Here is a 26,109-nt window from a genome sequence, read left to right on the forward strand (position 1 = left end):
CAGGGGTGATGACAGGGATGCTGGAGCCAATCAGACATATCAGCAGTCTGGAAGGTCTGTCCGTAAATCAGCCTGTATTTACTTTGTAAAATGTTCCCACTGTGATGCAGTTCTGGACAGCCACATAGATGAAGGCAATGAGGTTTTAGGTTCATGTATCCTGATGTGTTTGACAGTTGCTTTTCTATACGGTTTTAGTGAAAGGAAACCATTGAAATTGTGATTGTTCATAAGGTCATCATTGGATGTACATATGTGTATGTGCATGGTCAGAGGATAGCCCTAGCTATATTTCTCAAGTACCATCCACTTACCTGTGTAGAGCTCACTGGTTAGCCTATATGGCAGGCAGCTTGGGGAACTACCTGTTTTTACCCCCTAGAGCTGCCATCACTGCTCACCATCATGCCCATCTTTTTATACCAATTCTCGGTATTAAAGTCAGGTCAGGTGCTTTCAAGATTTACTAAACATTGTCTTACAACTGCCTACTCCCAGACAAAAGGGAAAGTGGGTCTCTACTCAAGGTCTGGTGTTCCCACACCATCCACTTACCTGTGTAGAGCTCACTGGTTAGCCTATATGGCAGGCAGCTTGGGGAACTACCTGTTTTTACCCCCTAGAGCTGCCATCACTGCTCACCATCATGCCCATCTTTTTATACCAATTCTTGGTATTAAAGTCAGGTCAGGTGCTTTCAAGACAAGCATTTTACCAACTGAGCTATCTCCAAGCCCTCAAGTTATACTTTTTGACACAGATAGTAGACAATGAGTAGGAACATGGAAATGTTAACTTGTTCATATAATAAACTTTTCCTATCTTTTTGTTCTTGAGTTTCACATTCTTAGAGAGAATGTTCTTTTAATGTTAGATTTTTAAAAAAATGATCCTCCTTGGAAAACTTTAATAGATTATTTGTAACAATTTACTTAAAATTAATCCATGGAAATCTTGGGCTAAACCATGCATTTTCTCCACATCTTTTCTTTGTCCTCCATCTTTCTTCTACTTTTTAAATACTCCTTTTTCTTTTCTCTTTTTCCTTTGGGTTCTTAAAAAGAAACAAAGAAAACTGAAATGTAATTTCTTCTGCAGTATTTTGTGTTGACACTGAAATGTTGGCCAGAAACAAGGCTGCTTTAAACATTCAAGAGTGTGCGCCTGTTTTCAATATGAACTGAGATGCAGGGGAAACATTTTGGACTCACTCAGCCTCAACCGCATTGCCTGCCAGGAACTCCACACAGCTGTGAAAGTCACTGATGAAAACTGGGATAATTCTTAGCAGAAACAGCTATGGAGTATCCTCACAAACAGAAAATAGAGGTGGGCACAATTAGCACAGTGAGTGGCATGTTTCTTTAGCTCTGTCTCTTTCCTTCCATCTTTAATAACAGGAAGAAAATGAGACAGCTCCACAGCCTACAGGAGGACAGCAGTAGAGATTGCTCACCTCGCATTTATGTCATTCGTACTCAAACTCAGTCCATTGTGGAGTTGTCAAGAGACTGAAGATATTTGAAAGTCAGGATAACCAAACCTGAGGAAGTAGTTCTCAGTGGAATCACACAGACCCGATCAAAGAGTGGGAAATTACAGTGCAGTAGTCTGTGTTAGGGTAGGAGAGGGTATGGGGTGGGCATTAATTTCCTCATCTATAAGTCCACATCTGTGACTTCAAGAACATGTTAGCAAAGGATAATAAGAATTGGGCGGGGTGCAGCTGGGCAAAAACAATAGAGCAAGATCATTGTGATCACAATAAAAATAAAAGCAGGTGGCAGCAGCCCCAGTCACTCTCATCCAGCACCTCTCCCCAATGTCTTATAGCATTACTGAAGGCTAACGATAAATTTCAAAATACCTTTTTCCCCTTGCAAGGGACTGGACTCAAAGGTTCACACATGCTATCCAATCGCTCTGCTGCCAACCGCATCCCCAGCTCAGGAGACCACTTCTTCTGAGATTCTGGATTTCTTTCATGCTCAACTCAAAAGACTGAAGGAGTGTTCTGTGGAGTACAGAAATGTCTGAAAGATAATTTATTGTTTTCCAACTCCAAATGGGAAAAATACTTGGAAGTTTAAGCAATATAGAATCCAAAAAGTTTGGTAAATTTTATAAACCATTTAAGAACTAGTACCTTAGCCAAAATTGACCAATAAGCAAGAAACAACTCATTTCTCGCAATAATGATTAAACTTCATATACACATCAACACTTTTAATTACCCGATGTTGATCTTTATACCTAGAGTCTCACGTGTTTGAACAATTGGCTCCCAGCTTCGTGGTGTGTTTGGAAAGCTTCTAGAACGTTTATTAGAGCCTTGATAAAGAAAGCATGTCACAAGGGGGGTGGGCTTTGAGGTCTGATATCCTGACCCCCCCTCTTCCTGTTCCTTCTCTCTGCTTCCTGAGTGCTGGGCCAACCTCAAACTCACATTACATGTGATGTGTGTGTCCCCCCTGCAACCCTGAGGCAAAATCAATCCTTTCCCCTGAAGTTGCTTCTGTCCGGCATTTTCTCACAATATCAGAAAAAGGAACTAAGACACACAATGAAACTATTTCCTGTTGCTACCTCCAGGGCTAGTCATGGCATCACGTGCGTCTGTGTCCATCCCCATCACTCAGCAGTCTTGCCGGCAGTATTGGGAGGACACATGCACGAGTGAGGACATTGTTGCTAGTTCAGTCTCTCTCAACCACATCTGCATTTATTACCAGCTCCCCTGTGCCTCAGTGCTGCCAGCATGAAAGAACCTGCAAATCCTTGAATCATTTCACCTGGGACTGAGGTAACTGGATAACAGTCTGTAAGTGAACATGAAATATGGAATATTTAGGTTCAAGGGAAACAAATGTTTTGGTTCTCCTTAAAAGCAAATGAGTTCATATTTACTTTTATATCTTTCACATTGGAAGAGACAAGGCTCCCCAAGGCAGATACAAGCAGGCGGTTTTGTTCATCATGGTGTCTTTGCTTAGAAGAGACAAGACTCCTCAAGGCAGATACAAGCAGGCAGTATTGTTCATCACGGTGTCTTTGCTGCAGTGAGCTATAAATACCTGCACCCCTGTCTTGAAGGAGTGCCATGGTAGATCATTTACATGCCTCTGGATCTTAAGGTGTTTATGAAGATCAGTTGTAAGTTGGTTGCTAAGATCAAGAACCCACTGAGACTGCTCTCTGCTCTTAAATGACAATTTGAAGAGTAGATAATCCTTACTAGTACCAGACTGGGACCTTCCTGACATGAAATACCATTAAAGTAGCAACAGCATTCTATTCTATTAATTTTTGGCTGCTGATCCCAATTCTCCTTCCACAGACGGATTATTTAGATATATTTTTCCTACCATGGAAAAACTGCCTTCAGCGTTTTTAAAAAATAGATTCTGTTACCATTTTTGTAAAATAAAAGTCAATCTATATTTTTCAGTATGTACATGAAACTTTGCTGTTTCCCCTTTCCTGGTCAGGCAGATCCCTGTCTGCATATGATCCCTGCCACCCAGGGCTCTGATAACATCCCCACTCTGTACCAGGCCATAGTGTGGGCTCTTGACTGTCTGAATTTGCAGCTGAGCAGTGACTGGACCATACTCTGTCAGTTTCTCTGCACAAACAAAGCAAGTGGTTTTCTTTGTTTGTTTTTGTTTTTGGTGTAAAAGGTGAAGCTGAGCTGATGACTCATTTGGTAAAGTGGTTGCCATAGCAACGTTATGATCTACTGTAATCCCAGGGCAGGGGAGTGGGGAGACAAGCAGATTCTTGGGGTTTGCAGGCCAGTGGGTCTACCTTGCATGCTGAGTTTCAGGTCAATGGGACAGCCTGACTCACCAAACATAGTGGAAGTCACCTGAGGAATAACAGCTGAGGTTGTCTCTGGCCGCTTCCTCTGCATGGGCAGACGTATACACACACACACACACACACACACACACACGGGGTCAGGGGCAAATGATGGCAAGATTTAGTGTGCTACTGAGAAACATAAAAACAAAAACTGAAATTTTAGCATTTAATTTGTGATCCTGTTTAAATGGAATCACTTATTAGATAGATGATTAGACACTTAGCCACTGTGGTGGATGAAATTAGAGACTTTGAACCTGAGCTTTGGAACTCCATCTCCTCCCCCAGGGGTGATGGCAAAGGGCTGTGTTTTTTTTTCCCCAAACTGCTCAGCGAGACTGGGCTACACACAGGATTAGCATTAACAGCCAGTCCTAGTTAGGCACCCTCATCACTTCCCCAGCTGACTTCAATCAACTTGGATGGAATTTAAGTGTAAGTACTAGATATTAAAATTTTAAATATATGCCTGCAGCACCTATAATTTAATTTAAAATTTGCAAAATACATTATCAAAGCTGGATACCTTACTTATTTAAAATAGTCATTTATAATAGTTCATATCGTTATTGTTTTGTGTGTGTAGTATGCGTGTGTGTGAGTGCATGCCTGTGGCTCCTGTAGGGGTCAGGATGTTCTGAGGCCAGAGGTTGTTGTCTAGTGTCTGCCTTGACCACCCTTCAACTTATACACTACTTGGATTGACTCTATTCTGCTCTACCTCAGTCTTCCATGGCTTCAGAGAGGTGTGAAGATATACAGGGAGATATGTGAGTATTTGCTCAAGCCATTGCTTGAATGCTATTTGATCCCTTCCCATCGGAGAAATCAATGACAGCTTGGAGAAACTATGGGAAGGTCAGTGGGAAGGAGGAAGACTCGGTGGTCTTTTACCCCCAGCCATCACAGACGTTATAACGCCTTTATCAAGTGACCCCCATCATCCTTTTTGGAGGAACACTGGAGTTTTATGAAAGTTCTATACCTGTGGGAAATCAGCGAGTAACCTTCCCTTTCTCTCCTTTTCCTGGTTCATAATTGGAAGCAATGCCGTTTAGTATCCAGCTAATTTGTGTAATGCAATCAGTGAGGGCAATGAGGCTAATTGAGTTGCCTTCATTTGGAAGGAAGCATCAGCAGGGGGAAGGTGTGTTACCGCCAACGGTGGCACAGACTGACCTCCAGGAGCCGCAGCCTGCTATTCTGTCTGGTGACTTCCATTCAGCCCACCTTCACATGCTTCCCCACTCACTTTCATTAAAGCACTGACGTGGGGACAGGGTAAAGCAAAGTTGGGGTTTGGGGAATGGAGGACGGGAGAGGAGCTGAGGATTGCAACATAAAGGTGACCTGTAAAGGGGACTATACAGAAATGCAGGACAAAAGCCACACAAAAGGGCTGAGAAACTGAATTGTGAGGTGATCATGGGATAAGAACTTCATGGAAGAAATATGGACTGGATAGTTGGAGCATGCTCTGTGAAGCACAGAGGCCAGAAATAGAGGCTCTGGATGAGGGACGTTTAGAGGTCACAGGAGAGGAGGTAGGTGGCTGAACAAGGGAGATGACAACAATCCTGTGGGTGACCTAGGGCCCAACAGACCAATGTGCTGAAATAAGCTTGAATCCTCTAGGTGCAAAAGAAATCCACCCAGTTGGTCAAAAGTACTTATGCACTTCTATTCTTTGCCACATTGTTTTCTGTCTGCTATAAATACGAGAATGGTAAGTGTTCTAGACTGAAGTGATACTGAGTACTACAGGCAGTACTGCAGTAGTAGTAAATACTATAGACTCAGCACTACAACAGTAATGGGTATGATATACTCAGTACTGCAGTAGTAGTAAATACTATAGACTCAGTACTACAACAGTAATGGGTATGATATAATCAGTACTGTAGTAGTAGTAAATACTATAGACTCAGTACTACAACAGTAATGGGTATGATATACTCAGCGCTACAGTAGTAGTAAATACTATAGACTCAGTACTACAACAGTAATGGGTATGATATACTCAGTACTGCAGGAGTAGTAAATACTACAGACTCAATAATGCAGTAATAATGAGTACTCCAGATTCAGTACGCAGTAGTAGCAAATACTGTGGATTCAGCACTGTGGTAATAATAGATACTACGAACTCGGTACTACAGCAATAATGAGTACTCAGATTTAGTATTATAGCAGTGGTAAATACTACAGACTCAGTACTACAGTAATAATAGATACTACAGACTCAGTACTGCAGTAATAATGGTATTGCAGACTCAGTACTATAAGTAATAATGAATACTGCAGATTCGGTATTGCAGATTCAGCACTGCAGTAATAACAAAAACTGTAGACTCAGCACTGCAGTAATAATAGGTACTACAAACTCGGTACCACAGCAATAATGAATATTCAGATTTGGTACTGTAGCAGTGGTAAATACTACAGACTCAGTACTACAGTAATAATAGATACTGCAGACTCAGTACTGCAGTAATAATGGTACTGCAGACTCAATGCTGTGGTGGTAAATACTACAGACTCAGTACTATAAGTAATAATGGTCACTACAGACTTAGTATTATAGAAGTAGTAAATACTACAGACTCAGTACTGCAGTAATAATGAGTACTGCAGATTCGGTACTGAAGATTCAGCACTGCAGTAGTAGCAAATACTGTAGACTCAGCACTGCAGTAATAATAGGTACTACAGACTTGGTACCACAGCAATAATGAATATTCAGATTTGGTACTGTAGCAGTGGTAAATACTACAGACTCAGTACTATAGTAATAATAGATACTGCAGACTCAGTACTGCAGTAATAATGGTACTGCAGATTCATTAATGCAGAGGTGGTACATTCTACAGACTCAGTGCTATAAGTAATAATGGGCACTACAGACTCAGTATTGCAGTAGTGGTAAATACTACAGGCTCAGTACTGCAGTAGCAATGAGTACTCCAGACTGGGTTTACACAGTAGTGCTGAATACTAAAACTCTGGACTGTAGTACTGACGAGTCTACAGACCCATACTATTACTGGTAGGATTCTGAACTGGTCCAAGTGTTGAGAACAAAGAACCACTGAGTACTCACTCATCCGTAAATATGACATGTCTATCACCCACTCCAAGACCCAGAAAATGCTGCAGGAAAGGGAGCCGAAGATGGCTATGAACTGTTGTCATATTAGGATGTCTCAGCCAGAGCCATCATGAACACAGCAGCTGTGGTCACCTGCACAGGGCATGCATAAGACTATAAGAACTGACAGTAGAAGGGGAGCTGATTAGGAGGAAGGAGGGGTTAGCAGGAGAGGGATGATGAGTGTGTAGTGGGAGGGAATGTAACCACAGTACCATATATACAAGTACAAGATCCTCAAAAGCCATTCTAAAATTGAAAACATCAATGACAGATGAAGTCTCGATCCTGAATGCCTATTGTTAAGAGAAGCTTTTTCTTTGCTAGCCGCTTTGGTTTATCACCTGCCAGTCGCCTGGGCTCTGCCACATTGTAGTCCCCAAATAAACACACAAGACGCTGTATTAATTATGAAGCTGTTGGCCTTGCTTGTTTCTTACTGGCTAGCTCTGACTTAAGTAATTACCCCATAATTGTTAATCTAAGTATGTCTCTTACCGGAGAATAGTTCCGGGCTCCTACCCCATGGCGTTACATCTCGAACTCTCTTGTGTTTCTCCTTCCCAGAATCCTCCTGGACTCCTAGCCCCACCTATCTAGACTCCTATTGGCCAGCAGTAATTTATTGATATATACACAGGACTTCCCCAACATCTCCTCTTTTCTGTTTAAACAAAAAGAAAGGTCTTAACTTTAACATAGTCAAATTGTATATGACACAACAGTTATCAAGTAAGAACACTGTTACAACATTTTGTCTATTAATATCCATCCCATCCTTGTGAGTCCAAAGTCCTATATGTAGCTTATCTTTTATCATAACTAAGGAAAACTATAATTATAACTATCTGTCTTCAACTCCATCAAAGACCACAGAAGGATAATATATAATCACTAGGATTGACAGAGACATCTTGCTACCTGGACAGTCACCCAAAGTTCCTCTGTAACGTTGGGGCATCCATCTTCAGCCCATAGGCCACAATGTGTCTGGAACACTTCTCAGCAAAGTAGGAAATTTTAAACTGTCCATCTGCATTGGCAGTCTGTCAGTCATTTTTCTGTGTCCTGCAGAAAGTCTGATAGACTCTTCCATGAAGCAGGAACCCTGTAAGACTGAATTCAGCAGTCACTTTCCTGTGGGTCCTGCATGTTCAGTTTGTACAGCAACAGTCAAACAGTCTAGGCAAGAGCAGTTTCTTGCCCAAATGGCTATTCTTGCCATGTTGAAAGCAAACACCATAACGAGTTTTTTCGATGCCCATCTTCCTCTCAGACATAATTGGTGCTGCCAGGAGCAGACATTTCTCATTGTCAAGAAAAACCCTAAACTATTTTAAATGCCATTTTCTGAAGGTCTTTGAGAGGTTTGAAGACTGTTTATCTATCTCAGAAATATTTCTGTATATCTAGAAAACCTAACTTACCTAACTACAAATTCTGACTATTAAAAGTAACTATCTATAGTCTGTATTCAATTATGCATTACGTTTTAAAAGATCAGTATAAGCACAATACTTAATCAAGAGGAGAAATATACATATCACAAAACTGACCTTGAATTTGTATCAATAAATGAAAAACAATAACCATACCATAATTCCCCTTTTTACCATTAAAAAATAGATTGGCTGTGATCACTAACCAATTATAAACAACCCCTTTAAATGAAAACAAAGATTTATAAACAAGATGGGAATCAGGACGTTGCTCATTCCAAACTGCTTCCTGCTGGAAGGGGGCGCTGTTCACACCATGGGGATCATGACAAAACTCAGAAACCTGTATAAGTCCTTATTTTCGGGGTCTGTAAAGCTGCATCATCTTAGCTGTCTCAATAGTTGGAACACCTGGTCCACTGCTTCCGGGGGTCTTGGTTTGTCAAACCACAGAAACCTGGAAGGAATCCTCAGCTTTTCATTTTCTGTAGAAACATAAGCAAAATCTCCTTTTCCAAGTAACATATCCTTATACTTAAATTTTGAAGTCAAGGTATTTTCAAAAGGTATAAGTTGAATTAATTAAGCAGCATTTATAATCAAGTGTACTTCAGTAGCTGTTCCTTCCTTAGCAATGAAAAAACTGAAAAACATAATAGTGTACAGTATCCAGACTCTCTGCGTATTTTCCATCTTTACGTGGCTTATTTATTTATATATTATTACTTCATTTATTTTAATTTATTTTTTCTGAGACAGGGTTTCTCTTTTGAAATCTGCCTGCCTCTGCCTCTGGAGTAAATCCTACCGGCGTGTGCCACCACAACGCTGGCTTTTGTATTTATTTACCACTTTGCCATTTCATTTTCTCTCTCAATCTCACGTATATTTTTAAACACACTGTAAACCTTTAGAGGTTTGTTCATCCAAGTCTGACTTTACTGTAAATCTTTACGTTTTTCTGGCCACGTGTCTTATCTGTTAAAACCGCGGCTGTTTTAAACTGCCGTTTCAAGATGGCGGGCATAAGCATGATTCCAGCTTACCGCTTCAGTCCATGTTGACATCCAGCAAAAGCTGTCACTTCCAGTTGTACGTACACACCTTTTAATTGTTAGTAGAGTCTCTTAAAACAACCTTGTTGTTTTTGTTTTGTTTTGTTTTTTCTTTTTATGCCGAGTCAGGAAGACTCCAGTAAGCGAGCCGCATGAATCTCGGCTTGTCGATAGCAAAACAGAGCACACCTGAGAAAAATGCTGCTACCAAAATCTGTGCTTCTCTCTGTTCTTCTGTTTCTAAAATTCCTTTAAAGCTTTTGTTATTTTGCGTGGAAATTCATGATCCCACTTCTGACACCATTCTGTTAAGAGAAGCTTTTTCTTTGCTAGCCGCTTTGGTTTATCACCTGCCAGTCGCCTGGGCTCTGCCACATTGTAGTCCCCAAATAAACACACAAGGCGCTGTATTAATTATGAAGCTGTTGGCCTTGCTTGTTTCTTACTGGCTAGCTCTGACTTAAGTAATTACCCCATAATTGTTAATCTAAGTATGTCTCTTACCGGAGAATAGTTCCGGGCTCCTACCCCATGGCGTTACATCTCGAACTCTCTTGTGTTTCTCCTTCCCAGAATCCTCCTGGACTCCTAGCCCCACCTATCTAGATTCCTATTGGCCAGCAGTAATTTATTGACATATACACGGGACTTCCCCAACACCTATGCTCCAAATACAAAGGCAGGTACAGAACTAAATAGATAATCCTCAATAGAGGAATCTAAAACGGCTGAAAGACAATTAGGAAAGTACTCAACATGCTAAGCCATCAAGGAAATGCAAATCAAAACAACCTTTAAGATACCGTTTTACACCTGTCAGAGTGACTAAAATAAAAAACACCAGTGACAGCTTATGCTAGAGAGGATGTGGCAAAAGGGGAACACTCCTCCATTGCTGGAGGCAGTGCAAACTTGTAAAGTCACTTTGGAAATCAGTATGGCTGTTTCTCAGGAAAATGGAAATCAGTCTACCACAAGATCCAGCAATTCCACTCTTAGGCATATACCCAAAAGATGCATATTCATACAACAAGGACATCTGTTCAACTATGTTCATAGCAACAGTATTTGTAATAGCCAGAACCTGGAAGTGACCTAGATGCCCCTCAATTGAAAAATGGATGAAAAAAATGTGGTACATTTACACAATGGATTACTACTCAGTGAAAAAAAATGAAATCTTGAAATCCTTGGGCAAACAAATGAAATTAGAAGAAATCATCCTGACTGAAGTAACTCAGACACAAAAAGACAAACATGGTGTGTACTCATTCATAAACGGATATTTGACATAGTGCAAAGGATAACCAGCCTACAATTCACAACCCCAGAGAAGCTGGGAAGCAATGAGGACCATAAGAGAGACATACATAGTCCCCCAGAGAAGGGAAAAGGGACAAGATCTCCTGATCAAATTTGTAGAACAGGGAGGAATGGGGAGGGAGTTAGGAGAAGAGGAAGAGTAGAACATGAGGGATCAGGAATATCTAGTTGGGGGAAGAATAGAGAACAAGAAAAGAGATAACCTTAATAGAGGGAGCCATTATAGGTTTAAAGAGAAATCTAGCACCAGGGAAATGTCCAGGGATCCACAAAGATGACCCCAACTAAGAATCTAAGCAATAGTGGAGAGGCTACCTTAAGTGCTCTTCCCCTATGTAGGCTTCAACGGACGCTGTAACGATACGCGACACACAATTACTGACAGTAAAGCTAAGTATTTAATGTAGAAAATTACTCACAAGATACCAAACCCAGAGGAGCCAAGCAGTTCTCAGCTAGCTGCCGGACCGGAAGCCGAACTCCAGGAAAAGAGACTGAGACTTCCTGTGTGCTGTCTTTTATACCTTCCCCCGTAACGCCCCCTAGCCATGCCCAAAGTGGGCCTGGCTAGTGACGTAGTTCCGCCTACGTACGTATATGTCTTTACGTCCAGCCGTATACGTCTTTAGTCCTGCCTAAAGTGGGTGTGGTTAGTGGTGTGGTAAACTGCCCTTTTATTACCTCATCTGTATGCGCCTCTAGTAAGTCACATGTTTAATGGCGGCATGCAGACTTCCTCCTACACCCTATAATGTGATTGATGACCTTCTTAAATGCCATCATAGAGGCTGATGGAAGTCAGAAGTAGAAGCAGAGATTCACAGCCAAACACTGAGCCAATCTCCTGGAATCCAGTTGTATACAGGGAAGAGTGATGAGCAAAGGTATCAAGGCCGTACTGGGGAAACCCACAGAAACAGGTGACCTGCGCATGTGGAAGCTCACTGCCTCCAGACTGACGGCTGGGGAACCAACATAACACCAAACCAGGCTCCCTGAACTGGGTTGTCAGTTGGGAGGCCTGGGCAGTCTATGGAGCCTCTGGCAGTGGAACCAGTATTTATGCCTAGTGCACGAATGGACTTTGGGAGCCCATTCCCTATGGAAGGATACCTAGATTCATTTGGGAGGGCCTAGGTACTGCCCCAAATGATGTATCAGGCTTTGATGATCCCTCATGGGAGGCCTCACCCTCCCTGAGGAGTGGATAGGGGTGGGGGGGGCTGGTAGGAGGCATGGTAGGATGGGAGGGAGAGGGAACTGGGATTGACATGTAAAATAATATTGTTTTTAATTTAAACAAAAAGTTTATTTTAGCAATGGCTTTACTTGGTAGTTCTGATTCCACTGCACCAAAACCCACTAAACTGTGTAAATAGGCTAACCCTATGCTGCATATCTAGGGAAATTTCACTAAAACATTCTAAACTAGTAGAAATAAATACATAGGAACTTTTCAATAAAATAATTCTCAAGATATCATCAGAGTTTAGGGAAATAAATTGTATTGAGAAACTGAAATTTGTGAAAGGAAAATATTTGGCTTCTTCCTAATCTATTGACAAATTTAACTTATAGAAATGGTAAATGCTAATTGTAATTGAATTATGAATGAAAATTCAAAAATATTTAAAGAGTTGAATTAAGGAATACAAAAAGTGGACATTATAACACTATAGTCATTAGCCACATCTACTGTCTGAAAAGGTATATGGCCAAAATTAAAATCATGTTAGTAAAAAGGCACCAATACTCTTGCATCCTTTTGGTTTTCTTTACCTGTGGCTGTGGTTTGACTTACAGCAGTTTAGCTGAATGAGGAAGCAGGCGCAAGAAATTGTGGCAATGACCCCATGAATTTTTGTGAGTCAGATCACTGGTCCTTCCAGAGACACTTCTGATAGCAGTCCATCCTTGTAAATTGGTCAGCTCTGAGTAAAATGGAGTTTAGCCTTTATTTCTGGGCATGTGAAGAAGTTTGGGTTCACATGAAAATAGGACTGTTTTCTTTCATAGACTTGATTTGGTTGAATAACTTTTTAAAGCAGACAAGTAAAAGAAAAAGAGCATTTCAACTTGACACTACTCTTTTCAAGTAAAAACGAAACACCTCATTTGAACCAAACAACATTGCAATATAACTACTCAGAATGCTTTAAGGGAACAAATATGAGTTGAAAGTATTAATATTAATAATAAAAATAAAAATAATTTACAGTGGGATTTTGAAATCCTAACGGGTTTCCTTTAAAAATAGAGTAAAAATTATAAATTCTTGAAAACAGTCACTACATGGGACTCTGGTCATTTACTTAGTGGCTTACCCATTCCTTGGTACAATGGTACGGTACTGAGGAGAAATGGGAGCATTTTTTTACATTGAAATCTCTTGATAATAAACAAAAATTAGCCTTAAGAATTGTAATTCATGAAAAATATCTTCCAAAATAATTACTACTGAAAAAGGCAATTTCCATAATCACATTTTTCTTAAAAGCATTTAAAACACATCCTTTCTTTGTTAACACTAGCTTATTTTTGTCTGATGTGTTTACTTCCACACACAAAAGCCATAGTAGATAGAATTCTGGGTTCCTCACTAGGACTGGTAATTTACTATTTATTCTCAGTGTTTGTTATGAAAAAAAAAAGAAATGCTATCTGAAAGGCAGCAATTAGTTAGTTGTGTGTGTCTGTTGTAAAAGCCTCTTGTAGAATGTCACTGTGTTTTACCAAAAAAGGAAGGGATTCTCTTTGCTGTTGAAGAACTGGTGAGGCTCTATGAATTGCAATGTCCTTCTGTGTGCTGACATCTGACTTCTGCCACCACACAGAGAAAAAGTAGGCAGAGTCAGGGTATGGCATGTAGCCACCAAAGGAGTAACACGCTGGAGCATCACTGGTTAATATGGTTTAATGAAACAATACTCCCTAAAATGATGGCCCAGCTGATCCAACATCCATGACAGCTTCAGCACTACTGGCTGAGATGACCAACCACAGAAAATAACCCAGTCAGAACTTGAACATTATTGTAGATTTGCTCAGGAACCCCATAAGTCTAAAAATAACTACACTCAAATTCACAAATATTATTTATAAATGTTAGTTTTCATTTAAGGGGATTAGTTATACATGGTTAATATTCACAATCAATGTCTTTCTAAAGAAAAAAAGAGGAGGTGATAGAGACGTGGATACTTTGCATTGGTATGGATTTTGGTTTATTGATACAAATTTATGGTCAATTTTGTTATACTACATATATTTCTACTCTTGTTTAAGGTGTTATCCTTATGCAGCTCATTTAAAATTTAATTTATAATTTAAAAATAGAGATTAAAGATAGTCATCTATAATAGTCAAAATTATAGACAAGATAGTTAGGTTTTCTGGATAAACTGAGAAATACTTCAGATGGATAGGTAATCCTCAAATACTACAGAATATGGCATTTAAAAGGTTTTAAGAACTTAGACTTTTCTCCTCAGTGAGACGCTTCTTCTCCTGGCAGCACCAATTTCTTCAGAAAGGATGATAGGCATCGAAGAAACTTGTTACGGAGTTTGCTTTAACGTGGCAGGGCTAGCCATTTGTGTAAGAAACTGCTCTTGCCCAGGTGCTTGATGGTGTGCTGTATGAATTGGACATACATGACCCACTGCTAAACTTGCCGAGATAAGATGGGATTGTCCTCCAGGGCTCCTGCTTCACAGAGGAAACTGCCAGATATTCTACAAGATATAGAAGAAAGCAACTGGCAAACTTTGCCAGTACAAGACAGGTCTTCAAATTTCGTGCTTCATCGAGAAATCTGCTATATACTCCAGGCATATAAGCTGAAGATGGATCCCAAATACTGTAGAAGAACTTGGGGTGACTGTCCATATAGCCAGATGTCTCTGTCATTTTCAGACTTTTGGAAGTTGCTTGAAATGCACTTCCTGTTTACGTAGATAATATTATATCCTGGGGTCTTTGATAGAGGTAAAGACAGATAACTATAGTTTTCCTTAGTTATGATAAAAGATAAACCAGATATTAAGCTTTAGACTCACAAAGATGGGCTAGATGATATATTGTTTTCTTTAGTCTTGCCAAATACAAGTGAACTAAATATTGTAACTATACTTCTTGCTGGATAACTGTTCTGTTATATATAATTTATGTTATTAAAGTTAAAGCCTTCCTTTTTAATTAGCAAAAGAGGGGAGATGATATGGGATATCTTTCTGTATGCTGTAAATATGTATTGCTTTTATTGGTTGATGAGTAAAGCTGTTTTGACCAATGGCCAGACAAAATATAGCTAGGTGGAAAATCTAAAGATACTGAGATAAGGAAGGTGGAGTCCATGAAATGCCATGTAGCCGTTGAAGGGGATTACCAGAGCATTACCAGTAAATCACAGCCTTGTATCAATACACAGATTAATGCAAATGGGTTAATTTGTGAGAGCTAGCCAGTAGTATGTCTAAGTCATTGGCCAAACAATTATGATTCATTATCCGTCTCTGAGTGGTTGTTTAATAAGCAGCTGTGGAGATTCAGACGGCAGGAGAGAAACCAGTTCAATGGGACCAGGAGAGACAGAGAAAAACTTCCAACTACAGTTCTGTCCCAGAGGCCTGAGTGTCTTTCCCTGGGGGTCACTGATACTATGGCTTTTCCTGATCCGGGGTCCTGAGAAGAAACTGAACGTGCAAGAATGGGGATGCTGGAGCTCCGTGTGTTGCAGCTGTGGAGCAGAGAAGGGACTCACTTGGGAGCTCCTGCACAGGAGAGGTCTCTCTTACAGACAGTGCCCCAGAGGACAGGAAACAAGTGTATCCCAGCCCTAGACATGGGGAGGAGCATCTGAGAGGCCCTAATATGCCTGCTGAGAGGACAGCCAAGGGAAAGAAGCCACGCTGAAACACCAGCTCCTGACAAAGGAAAAGGAAGCCTGAGTTCTAAGACCAACATCCCAACTTACCCAGACCTCAAAGCCATTTCTGCTGAGGAAGTGCAGAGAACCACCCTTGTGACCCAGCTAAGGAGGACTTCCCCACCAATGCCAGCAGCTTAGAATTGGCTCCAGGAAGAGGTCTTATGGCAGACTCACAAGACTTGCTAGGGCTATTCTTCAGCCAGTCCTCCCATGTTTTAAGAAGTGCTGGAAATTTCCAGTATCTAATCGCAACTGTTCTTCTAAAAAGAACATTGTCAGCCTCATCTATAGATCAAGTTTCCTCTTGAGGTCTAGGGATGTATTCTCTTTTGATTTGCATTGATAATGAAGAAATTCTTTGGGGTTACTTCATTCCACTGTGGTCTGACTCCAATTTCTTGTGTTACACAGGCTTTATTTTGGAAAGAGCTGCCATTGTCCAAGTATTTCTGAAGCTGTGTTTCTCTTCATATGTATTTTGGGTTGTATTATAGGTTTTTTTTTCCTCTGAATTTACTGTGTGTGTGTGTGTATGAAATCCAAGTTATGCTAATATTAGTGACTATGATTCTGTTTAAGATTTGTGTTGGGGAAATTTAAACATATATATTTGATCAAGTGTCCAATGAAGATTCACCAGAGCAAAATCATCTCTGTATGTTTGTTTTTCACAGGGGTTTCCCGACTGTCCCAGAGCCAAGGACACTGTCCTGGCCATCTTCCCACACCTCATACTAGTGCTTAAAGACAATGCACCTCTTCTCAGAGTTGTGTACTGGGTTGATGGCTGAATTGTCCTGGAGCAAGTTCCAACTTTCTATTTAAAAGAAAGAAAACAAGCTCTTTTGGGGGGTGGGTGATTTACTGAAACAATTTAGCCTTTTTTTAAAGTTCATTTATTGGTTCATAAAAGCAGTTTAACTCATCTATCACATTGTAGGGGTGAGGCCACAAAATTCCACGCCCAAAAGGGCAGAGATGGGAAGATTAGCACAGGTGGGATATTTAAAGAAAAGAAAAGTACTCTCGTTCTCTTGGAAGCCAGCCACGCTTCTGGCCTTTCAGCTTGTGTGTAAGTTCTTTCTCTGGTAAATAAATATATTATATTCCATATTGCATTGACCTCCCTCATCATCACATGGCAAAGGAGAACTGCCTTGGGGGTGCAAAGGAAAGAAAACAGCCATTCTGAAATGTGAGCAAACACACATGTCTTAAAAGACAAGCATTTTGCAACAGCTTTGTAGACCCTCCCCCTTTTTTCCTCAGAGTTTGAGGAAGCATCCCTGTCCTCAAGCCTGCCAAAGAATCACATTCTGGACAAATCTATTAAAAAGCAAGCATTGCCAGAGCTACATCATTCTACTTCTAACTGTTTAGATAGGGGGATAAGCTAGAATTTTGGAATTGCCTTTCTTTGCTGATACATCCCATTATACATTGTGTAAGTTCAGGGATCATTTTATATACGAACCACATGAAAACAAGGTAACAATTCTATCACACACACAAAAAATGTTTTTTTGTGGTGGAATTCTAGTTATTGATTGCTCAATAGCAGTCATTATATACACAGTGACATACATTCAACAGAAGGGGCATAAAGTAACAACTAAATAAATCATGAAACCATAATTCCAATTACAGAGACAACACACCTACTACTGAGAGTCAGTGCACTGCAAAACAGTATCAGCTTGAGTTTTATAAATTACTACGTGTTCTGAATAGTTTGATGTCAACTTGACAAAAGCTAGGATCATTTGAGAGATACAAACCTTAGCTGAGGAAAAAGCTTCCTTTAGATCAGGCTGTAGGCAATCCTGCAGGGCATTTTCTTAATTAGCGATTGGTGGGGGAGGGCCCAGCCCATTGTGGGTAGGGTTACTGCTTGACTGGTGGTCCTGGATTCTGTAAGCATGCAGAATGAGCATCCATAAAATGAACAAGCCAATAAGCAGCATTGATGAAGAGTAATGTGTAAACATAAGCCAACCTTCCCCCCAAGTTGCTTTTGATCACTGTATTTCATCATAGTAATAGCAATGTTAAGTAGGATAGTGTGGAGATATATTTTGGAATAATCTCTTAAAATTAATACTTCAGATTGATTATTTTTTTAAATATTTATTCTTTGCGTAATAACCAAGCCCTACCATTTTGAAGAATGTGAAAGCATTATTTATCTGTTTCCATTGTTTAGATTTCATTCATTCCCTCTGATTTTAAATATTTATACGAAACGTCTTTATGTATAAGTTTAACAGATGATACTATCAAGCATTGATATTCTATGTACATACAGAGCAATTTCAAGTCAACTCTGGGTAACATCAGTTGTTCCTTTGTTTTCATTTCTCTGCTACATTCTGGGTGTTTCGTTAAAGAACATTTTATGACCTGATAAGAGGTTCTGCACGACGGGCTGTATTTTAAAATTTTATCCGGATATCACACAACTTTCCTCGTACACCAGCAAAAAGAACCTTAAAACTGTTTCCATTCCTAAAGTTTAAGTCCATGACCATGAGACTATATGTACAAAGAATACTTTTGTCATGGATGTGTGTCCAAACCACACACCACACCTGCATTTTGATAAATGTGGGATAACATTGTGTGAACAGTCATATCTCTTTCTCTTACAATAACATATACCCAATCGTTAATTTATAAACACATGAGGCTTATGTCGGCTCATGGTTTCAGTCCTGCTCAGTCAGGCCCTGGCATTCGTTCTGGTTTTTGTTGTTGTTCGTTTCTTTGTTTGTTTTGGGACCAGATCTCACAATGCAGCCCAGATGCACACTTGTGACGTCTATCCTTCATCCTCCCATCTGGAGGGATTAGAGGTATACCACCATACCCAGCTCAGCCTCCTTGGACCCAGGTGGAGGCAGCACATCACATTGAAGAAGCTTGTGTTAGAATAAAGCTTCAGTATCCACCAGTCAGAAGGGGAGTAAGGCCCAGAGAGCTAGGCTTTGCATCTCAGTGTCTGGGATTCCACTCACCAGACCCACCTCTTGAAGTGTCCACCGCCTCCCCTACCCCAAAAGACTCAGGAGTCATCAAGACAAGGAGGCAGAAGGATTTGAAGAGCTAGGAATCATACAGGAATGAGACAAATAATCTCTTCTGGACATTAACTGCCCCCCCCAATGCCACATGCACTCACGGCCTCACAGTAGCTGCAGCTGCCTGCACAAGAATTACAGAAGATCTAGCCTGTCAATATTCTAGCATATGTCCAATGAGCTCCAACTCCTAACTCAGGAGCTGTGAACATTTATAACAGCTTCTCTTTTTTGTTATTTTTTAATTAGTTTTCTTTAAGAGTTTGGCTCCTGTGAAAAGCTCTATATTCAGAAGGACATGGACAACGTCAAATGGAGGTGAAGGGTTATTAATTTTTCCAAAAATATGCATGATGTTGGGGAGTGAGGAGGTGGGGATAGATTTTGTGGGAGTCAGGAGTGAGTTAGGGATGAATATGATCAAAATACAATGCATGAAATTCTCAAGGAGTTAATAAAACTATTATTTTTAAAAAGAAGGTGGGTAAAGAAGAGAAGATATAAGAGGAGGCATGGATCTGGGAACCCTGTCTTGGATCTGATCAGCATGGGGAATCTTTAGCTATCTCAGCAGATCCCAAGATCCTCTGACACTGTGCTCCTCTGCAGTGCTGGGTTCTTCTGAGTCACTCAGTACCATATTCTGCTGGAGACAAGACTTGACTATAGTTCGGCTAGGTCTAATTCCTGTAAGAGGCTGGAAGGGAAAATGAGTTGAGCTTCAGAGAACCTACACAGTTATAGTCTCATGGATGACCTCACCCCTGCATCAGAAAAGGTACTTGCCCTGACCCACACAGTCTAGTTGGACGTGAGATATTTTGCCCTTAAATGCTCTTCATGTCCTTTTATGATATTAGGAACAACGCCCTTGTAAGGCTTGGTATATAGGATTTCAATCTCTTTGACTTCAAATTAAATCAGAGTCAATGAGTATTTTAGTTATCTCTTGCACAAGATGAGGGACTGCAGATCACACTGACTCTGAGCTCCCAGCTCCATGGTCACAGGAAACAAACATCCACAAGATCCAATAATTCCACTCTTAGGCATGTAACCAAAAGAATCACATTCATACAACAAGGACACCTGTTCAACTATGTTCATAGCAACATCATTTGTAATAGACAGAACCTGGAAGTGACCTAGATGCCCCTCAACTGAAGAATGAACTGAGAAAATGTGGTACATTTACACAATGGAGTGCTACTCATCGGAGAAAAAAATGGAATCTTGAAATTCACAGGCAAATGGATAGAACTAGAAAAAAACATCCAGAGTGAGGTAACTCAGACACAGAAAGACAAACATGGTATGTACTCATATATGAATTTTAGACATAGAGTAAAAGACTACTAACCTACAATCTACACTGCCAGAGAAGCTAGGAAACAAGGAGGACCCTAAGAGAGATATACATGGTCCCCAAGAGAAGGGGAAAGGAACAAGATCTCCTGAGCTAATTGGGAGCATGGGGGAGGTGAGAGGGAGTTAGGAGAAAGAGAAGGAGAGAAGAGGAAGGGAGAGGAGGACATGAGAGAGCAGGAAGATTGAGTCAGGGAAGAATAGAGGAAAGCAAGAAAAGAGATACCATAACAGAGGGAGCCATTACAGGTTTAAAGAGAATCTGGCACTAGTGCCACACTTTCAATAGTAGATGATCATCAGCACATGGATACATATGCTGATTCCCTTTTTGAGCTTTTGTGAACAGGGCAACACTGACTACGGACATATGAGTTGTCTTTGGTAGGATACAGAGTCGAGTCATGGTTTCTGAAAGGTCAGGATGACACCTGGCAATGCTGAGCTAGCATCTTAGATATACTGGACTCTCATTCTGATGCTTGGCACACAGCAGCAAGCCAAGTTTCAGCCACCAGTGTACTAGGGGGTGATTTCATATTAAGTCCTCCGGTGGAAAAGAACAAAATTTCCCTGTCAGCTCGGTTGTTTGGTGAGTAGAGAGGTCACTATTATATTATTTTCTCAACTTTTTGAAAGATCACTGACTAATGTCAAATTCTTAAAGAGATGAGGAAATGGAAAAAAGAAAATGAATGCCCCAGCTGGGTCTTCCTTCTGTACATTAAGGAAATGAGCACATTTGATTCTAAGCCCACTCTGCAAAGGCTTTGTCTGTAACCTAGACCCCATATATTTCATTTTCTAAAGAAATAACAGTTTGTGGACTGCATCATCATGCTCTAGTGAGAAGGTGAAGGAGTGGGATGAGAGGCAGCCTAAGAGTAAAACCAAAAGGTAAAAGGAAAAAGAAAAGCACAAGTTTGTATGGAGGAGAGTGGGGATGCTTGGTGAGAAGTTCCAGGCCTACACACACACACACACACACACACACACACACACACACACACACAGATTTCCTCATCAAGAAAGGGAACGGCTCAGGAGTCCCAAAGACTTAGGTGATGCAATGGGAAATAACAGCCATTGGCTTAAACATCGAGTTAGGACAGTAGTCTGAGAGGCCAAGCAATATGAAAAGCTAAGTATGTCCCTGGGCCACAGTCCATCTTCATCTGGGAAGTGTTTCACAGCATTCTCCCCATTTGTGTATAGTGCTCAAACATACTCAGTGCTTAACTTTTGGGCGGGGAGAGAGGTGGGAGGAGAGGGTGGGAGCTGGTCAGTCATAAGAAATCATGTGTGTGGAAGTCAGATAAATCTAAGTTTTGAGTACTTACTCAGTGGTGGGACACTTGCCTACCATACAGAAGGAGTTGGCTTGGTTTCTTTCTACAGCGAAGCAAAGGAAAAACTTGGTTATGAAAAATGGGACAAGTGAGACTCTCTGTCTTCCATACTGCAGCTTGTTCACTGGCTAACACCCTTGCTTCTGGAAAGTACCTTGGCCACACTGAAAGTCACGTAGATTGAGTCTTAAGTGTTGACTGGAAATATTTTAGGTGAGAAAGAAGAGATTTTTGCATACAATGCTGCTCTTTCTAAAGAAAATTCTAGAAAGCAATACTGGCATGGAAACCTGGCTTGAGCCTGAGAAAAGCATGAGAAGTTGAGATGAGCCAGCTTCCTCTAGGAAGATGCTCTACAAAGAACTCACAGTAGGTGTGCTGAGCAGATGCTTCTTACCAGTCAGGCAAATTCAGAATGCATGCTTCGGAGAGGACACACGACTATAGAGCAAAGACACGAGATCAAAGTTGTAGGAGGAGGTTTCACATGGCAATGCCTGATTCTTATGACACTAGTTTAACTTGATAGCCAAACAAGTTACAGATTTTGATTGTTCAGCAGATATGAATTCATGCTTATGTACACCACTTTTCTAGAATATAGGGATGTAGGATGAAGGAGTGCATTAGTTAGATCATCAACCATGCCTCCCCATCCAGCACTCACATGTTTCCATCTCTGTTACAAATGACCAAAGGCAAGAGGTAGACAACTGTCATCCGAAGTGTTTGTTTGTTTTTTGTTTGTTTTTAGAGACAAGGTTTCTCTGTATAGCTTTGGATCCTGTCCTGGAACTTACTCTGTACACCAGGCTGGCCTGGAATTCACAGAGATACCCCTGCCTCTGGGATTAAGGGTATATGTAACTAGTACCTGCCCTGCTCTGTCATCCAAGATTAGGTGAAATGTCAATACGCACAATCAGAAAGCTCAATCACTGCAGAGCCTTTGCTGATCTCTGACTTCCTTCCAACCCCCAATAAAACACCGGGAATTTAAGAAGAAATGACTTTTATACTGCTGGGAGGTTCATTGAGAGCTACTGAGGAACAAACATAATCAACAGTCATACACAATGTGAAGTGTATGACTTAGAGCTACATTAAGGATGGGCCTGGCAAGACATGTCTGTGGTCCCAAAACAGCACAGACATTTATGGAAAAACCAACTACATTCTAATGAAACTTATTGTAAGCGTTTCATGCAGATCGGGATGGGACAGGTATTATGGGACTCGGAAGTCATAGAATACTGAGTGTTACTGGAGCTCGGGAACCAAGGACTACCACAGGTTGCAGTAAGTTTAGCAGCTTACAGCCTTGACTCAGGGAAAGGCTTCCCAGCCTATCAGCTCTACTCCAGCAGGAAAGGGTCTTCCAGCTGGGGATGTTTGCCCAGTGTAGCAGTTTTGCTAGGCAGGAGGTTTCTCAGGCAAAGTTGCTACAGTTAGCTCTGTTCCTGGAGAGTGGAGAGCCAAGTGTAGCAACACCGCTCTGCCAGGGGGAGGTCTCCCCATCACAAAAGTGTTACAGTCAGTCTTGCTTGCTCTGCACTGCCCAGAGTCACCTCTGCTCCATCACAAAAGAAGATCTTCACCCAAAGCTCATGCAAGGGGTTTATTGGGAGGGAAGAACCCAGAAGAGTGGCTACCCTCTGCCAGAGTGACAGAGGATGGCCTATAGCGCTAACAGTCACAAGCTGAACAGACACTGGGTTTATATTGGGCTTCCAGGGTAGGGATTGGTTAGCTTTTAATGCTGAGCTCAGATTGACTAGAGCTCCTGCTCAAGGACTGGTTAATTTTCTGCACAGGGTTAGGGTCAGATTTGGCTCTGGTTTCAGGGCCAAAGTGTGTTTCTTTCTCTGGTTCTTTTTAGCCTTTTGGCTCTAATTTTAGGGCCAGGGTGTATTTCTTTCACTGGCTCTGATTCCAGGGCCAAAACGTGTTTCTTGGGCTTTGCTCAGGGTGTGTTTCTTTGGCTGGTCCCTTATCCCTAACTTATGCCTAGTACCATTAATGAGGGCCAAGTAGCTCACTGCATCACTGGCTCAAGTGAATAGCCTAATAATATTATTATTCTAAATTCGCATATTAACCCACTGCCCCCTAAGCTATTAGCTTCATACCCATAAATCAGTGTCTCTCAACCTCATCAGGGAGTCTTCTTTTGACAATAGAAGGTGATGAGTCTAGACATCAGCAACTACTCAGTGTGCAGAGACTAAGAGATGGTGGAGTGTTCAGCTCTGAGACATCACACCACACCCTTCCTTCCAAGCTTCCTGGATCATTATAGACAATGAAGAGGAAAGACTGTAAGAGTCTAAGGTAGTATACATTCGGAGTAAAAAGTACTCACCAGATGTGACATGGACTTTGAACAGATGAATCCACATTGTCTATGACAGCATGAACAAGACCTGGACAAGATCAAACCAGGCAAAACCTTCCCATATGGCTGCTGGGGGAAGGAGAGTTGGTTTTCTCTATAGATGCAAACCCTGAGAGGATGGTTACCAGTAGACAGCTCCACACATGTGCACACACAGGCAACACTCAGTGGACTCTGGGCTTTAAAAAAGACCACAGGAAATTGGGGGTGGGAAGGAGGTTGTATTGACCAATGCACCTTACATGTATGTATGACTTCTCAAACCCTATTTTCTTTAGATATCAAAAATAGAGAAAAATATGTTATCCAATAAAGTAAGGCAATTTTGCCATGCTTTTTTTTACCAAGACAAGCACACAAAGACAAACCAAAAGGCAAAGGAGCTTGAGCAGAAGATCTGAAAATTCCACTGGTGTTGTCTGTATTGCCACGCCTGTCCTAGGGACAGCTACACCCTCAGAGTGATTGAAACTGTGTTCTCCTTCATTCTCAGAGAAGGGACCCTGTAAATGGGATGTGCACGCTTGAGACATCTGAGTTTCTCTAAGAAATTGCTCTTTCCACTTTTAACTGAAGCAGAAATGATAAACTGGCATTGGATTTATGGTATGGGAAAGCTGAAAAATAATAAGACACCAAGCAGGCCTTTCACCCCTGCTTCTGTTTTTGCTTTGAAGTTAAACTCCCGAATGCTGGCACACCACACTGTGCCACTATGTGATTCAGAGACATGCGGATTTTGATGCAAGGTGAGGCTTGAAAGCTTTCAGAATTTTAAGAAGGCCAAGCACAGACATCGATAATATTCTATGTCCTATGTGTGCACAGTAGGCCAAACCTGTCTGATTAGATAGACACAGCTGTCCCCGAGTAGATTACTTAGTGTGACTCTCCCAACCATTCAAATGTGAGAAATCTGTTCAGATGAGTCTAGAGCATTATATTTCAAGTTTGACAGTGGCCAGTATGGGAGGGAAAGAGGAAGGAGGGAGAGAAAGAGAGGGGAGGATTATTTCTTTGTCAAATTAAGTCACTATTCTAGACTCCCCAGAGAGAATATTATTCCTAAAGTAAACTGAGAACTGGCAGCTGAGAGGTGTATATTTAACATGCAGAAAGTATCCACAGTCCACTTTGTCTTTGTTTCCATTTCTGTGGGTTTCACCTCTATTTCACGAGGAGGCCGAGTCCCCCAGTTTTTCAGTATGCTGTGCACCCCACGGATGTCAGCACAGAGGGTAATGATTAGGAAGGGCCTCTCTCTAGACACGGCCATGAAGTTGGCAGCTATTTGCAATTTTTTAGCTCATTTTCTCCTCTGCGTCTGCTTCCAGCCATGGGCTCAGTCAATGAAAGCGGTGAGATGTGTAGATTCCCCCTGGGTTACAGAGCTTAGGCAAACCTTAGACTGTCTTTCCCCATTTATTTTCAGGTGTGTGCCCTTTTGTTCATCTCAGAAAAAGTACCTCTTCTCTTTTGAGATTGAAGATACAAGAGAAATGGTCTTTAGAAGTTGGCTTTCCACTCATCCATGGTGACAGAATCCTCAAACATAAAAAGCACGTGCCTCATTATATTTCAAGCCTATCAAAATATTTTGAGAAACCCCAAAATTAACACTTGTGAATATTTTTAGAGGAATGGAATTAAACCATTTTTAGCTTTTTTCTCTTTACCTTAAAAGGAGGAAGTGTAAGTGTTATAGGAAGGGAAAGGCATTTCCACATCTATTCTTCTCAGTTTTGTGCTCAAATGAGCAATGATCTACATTTGAAATTAAGCATTCCAGGATAAAACTGAGAAAAGAATAGAAGGAAATATTTTGACAATCACTGCACACATTTTATGGTTTGACTACTAAAAAGGGCATTTTCTTTAGTTTATGAAGGCATTTGGCTAACTGTTCACTATTTTTTCATTTATATATAATTTTTAGAGTATGTAGCTAATCCTAGTTATTCTCTGACTTTTTTCTGGAACTCTTAGTCATAAAAGCTTAGCTGAATCTATGGTCATCAAATAGAGGATATATTTCCAAGCTATCTTTGAACTAATTATAGCTATTTGCATGCTCTATGCTTCTTCCAACAAAACTTGGTACACATAAGCATGTTTTTCACTTTTAGAAATGAGAAAACATGAATTTGAAAACATGGACTATGTC

At 40.9% G+C, this 26,109-nt stretch overlaps 1 long non-coding RNA gene across 2 annotated transcripts; it reads right to left on the reverse strand.

The window, feature by feature from the left end:
- Nucleotides 1-910: 910 nt before the first annotated feature.
- Nucleotides 911-11,298, reverse strand: LOC110340807. 2 transcript variants are annotated; one of them, XR_002382627.1, is made up of 3 exons: nucleotides 11,249-11,298; nucleotides 1,868-2,014; nucleotides 911-1,054 (listed from the first exon to the last, which is right to left on the reverse strand). It is a non-coding gene; the product is annotated as an uncharacterized LOC110340807 (long non-coding RNA). The 2 variants fall into 2 exon arrangements; XR_005880195.1 differs by lacking the exon at nucleotides 11,249-11,298 and adding an exon at nucleotides 10,011-10,048.
- Between the last annotated feature and the right edge of the window lie 14,811 nt (nucleotides 11,299-26,109).

Source organism: Mesocricetus auratus, unplaced genomic scaffold, assembly GCF_017639785.1.
Source record: "Mesocricetus auratus isolate SY011 unplaced genomic scaffold, BCM_Maur_2.0 Super-Scaffold_100011, whole genome shotgun sequence".
Classification (NCBI taxonomy): Eukaryota; Metazoa; Chordata; class Mammalia; order Rodentia; family Cricetidae; genus Mesocricetus; species Mesocricetus auratus.